Source organism: Bison bison, unplaced genomic scaffold (genome assembly GCF_000754665.1).
Source record: "Bison bison bison isolate TAMUID 2011002044 unplaced genomic scaffold, Bison_UMD1.0 scf7180017864473, whole genome shotgun sequence".
In the NCBI taxonomy this organism is placed as follows: domain Eukaryota; kingdom Metazoa; phylum Chordata; class Mammalia; order Artiodactyla; family Bovidae; genus Bison; species Bison bison.
In genome coordinates, this window is record NW_011495034.1 from 19,316,235 (window position 1) to 19,319,063 (window position 2,829).

The window sequence follows — 2,829 nt, forward strand, 5'->3', positions numbered from 1 at the left end:
GGAGGAATGGGTGGATGGGTGAATAATTAGAGCCAAAGATGATGGAGAGATGGAGTCCCTTTACTGTAAGGACATTCTCTCCAAAGATCCTTGCCTGGAGAGGTAATGAGTTCCCTGACCCTGGAGTTGTGTAACAGGAGGCTGAGACTTGGCAGGAACACTGTAAAGTTAATTTAGGCATCAGAAGGGAGACCGAAAGAAATTTAGGATGCTTCCAAAATAAGAGTATGGAACTTTAAATAAGAGCATGGAAATAGAAGCCCAGGGAAATGAAAAGATTTGCCCTTAATTCCCCAACTTGGCATCTGTGGGGCTGGGAGTCACTCTGAGAGTTTTCCAGTTGTTCTGAGGACCCCAGACCAAAGCCTCCCCTTGTCCAAAGGCTTCTGTCTGCTTGTGCCTGCCTTGGGAATCTCACAGAGCATGAAAGTCAGAGTCCAGGAAGGGAGAAACTCTTATGAAACAAGTTGTTTGAATAGTCTTTGATTACCTGTAATTGGAGAGTTTTTGTCCTGGCTGTTAATATATTGATATAAAAGGGCAAACTCCGTGGGGAGAGTATCTTAGACGTGGCCAGGGGTGGGGGTGGGGTGAAGGCAGGTGGCGAGGGCAGGAGCTGGGGCCAGAGATGGAGAGGGCGGGACCTGGAGGGGGGCAGAGCTGGGAACGGGACCGCGTTGCCCCTCCAAACTCCTAGAGACCCGCAGCGACACGGGCTGCGCTCTTTCTGTGCTGTGGCTGTTTGCTCTGATCCTGACCTCGCTCTCCACTTCCACGGCTTGGAATGAGTACTCCTGAAGTGCAGAGAGCAGGGCGACGTTTGGAAATATTTAGCCTGGACAAGGTGCCAGAGATGCATATAGGGTAAATGTTCCCTAGCAGCGGTGCGCCCTCTGGACTTGGAGTTTTACATCCAGCCAATCTGGTGGCCTCAAAAGACACAGGGGAGGGTAAACACCCCAAGTCACAACTGCACGGGCTATGACTCGTGCAGAGAAAAATCAGCTAAACTCCTGCCTGGCTGTTGAGAATGTGGGAGAGCATCTCCTACTTCCCTCTTGATTATTAGTATAGTGTGTGTGTGCATGTGTGTGTGTGTGTGTGCGTGTGCGTGTGTGTGTGTGTGTGTGTGTGTGCCAGGCGCTCAGTTGTGTCTGACTCTTTGCGACACCATGGACGGTAGTCCTCCAGGCTCCTCTGTCCATGGATTCTCCAGGCAAGGATACTAGAGTGGGTTTCCATTTCCTTCTCCAGGGGATCTTCGCAACCTGGGGATCACACCTTCATCTCCTGCATTGCAGGTGGATTCTTTACCATCTAAGCCACCAGGGAAGCCCCGATTGTTAGTATGGATGAGGCCAAATCACGGAGAGTGGCTCACCAGAATATTATTATCGACTCTGGAGCCTGGATGTGTGGGTTCCCATCCGGCTCAGCACTTAGTAGGTGTGTGTTCTTACTCAGGGGATGTCCCTTTGCTGTGCCTCGGTTTTGCACATCTAAAATGGGAGTGACAACGGGGTTGTCATCGGACTGTTGTGAGATTGAAATGGGTTGTTTTAAAAAGTGCATGGAATGGGGAAAGTGAAAAAAAGGGGGGGGGATTCATAAATAAAGAAGTTGTTTTAACATGCGGTGTATTAATAGACACTCTGAAGTGTGGTAAAACCCATGGATCAGGAGTCAACTGCCATTTAAGAGGTAAGTTTGTTACTCCCCGTTCCCCAGAGGAGGGGGCGTGACGCCACCTGATGGGTGACAAGGTAATGCACTGGGTGTGTCAGGGGGCAGAGGAAGGAGGGAGGAATTGGGGGTAAGAACTTTATCTGGGCTTTCCCGGCCGTGAGCCCTCGGAGGAGGCCTTTCGGCCGCAGCCATGGCGCCCAGCTTGAATGGCATGATCCTGAAGCCCCACTTCACAAGGACTGGCAGCGGCGTGTGGCCACGTGGTTCAACCAGCCGGCTCGCAAGATTCGTAGACACAAGGCCCGGCAGGCCAAGGCGCGCCGCATTGTCCCACGCCCCGCGTCCGGTCCTCTCCGGCCGGTGGTGAGATGCCTGACGGTCAGGTACCACACGAAGGTTCGTGCCGGCAGGGGCTTCAGCCTGGAGGAGCTTAGGGTGGCTGGCATCCACAAGAAGGTGGCCCGGATCATTGGGATCTCAGTGGACCTGAGGCAGCAGAACAAGTGCATGGAGTCCCTGCAGGCCAATGTGCAGCGGCTCAAGGAGTACCGCTCCAAGCTTATCCTATTCCCCAGGAAGTCCTCGGCCCCCAAGAAGGGAAACAGCTCTGCTGAAGAGCTCAAACTGGCGACTCAGCTGACAGGACCTATTATGCCCATACGGAACGTCTGTAAGAAGGAGAAAGCCAGAGTCATCACAGAGGAGAAGGACTTTAAGGCATTTGTCAGTCTCCACATGGCCCGCGCCAACGCCCAGCTCTTTGGCATCCGGGCAAAAAGGGCCAAGGAAGCCGCAGAACAGGATGTTGAAAAGAAAAAATAAAGTGCTGTTGGCAACTTGTGATAAAGCTGAAGTGTCCATGTGACCTTCGTTGTGTAAGGAGCCAGGGCCTGGAGGTGGGGAGGCGCCTCCTTGAGAGGGACCTGGGGTGTGTCTGACCTTTGTTGCAACAGAGCTGTGAGGGAAGCAGCTTTGGTATGTGGAGGCTTGTGCTTAGTGAGTGTTCTCGTCTGGACCCTCCAGCCCAGGAGGTGCTGTGTGTTCCTGTTACTATTAAAATACTATTTTCACATCTAAAAAAAAAAGAACTTTATCTTTATCTTGGTTGGTGGGAGGGGGGTGAAGGAGCTAGCCAACTCCCCG

At 52.5% G+C, this 2,829-nt stretch overlaps 1 pseudogene across 1 annotated transcript; it reads left to right on the forward strand.

Annotated features, from left to right (window-relative positions):
* The first annotated feature begins 1,836 nt into the window (after nt 1-1,836).
* LOC105004332 lies at nt 1,837-2,533 on the forward strand (annotated as a pseudogene). Its single transcript, XR_827206.1, has one exon. The product of XR_827206.1 is annotated as a 60S ribosomal protein L13 pseudogene (transcript).
* Nucleotides 2,534-2,829: the final 296 nt, after the last annotated feature.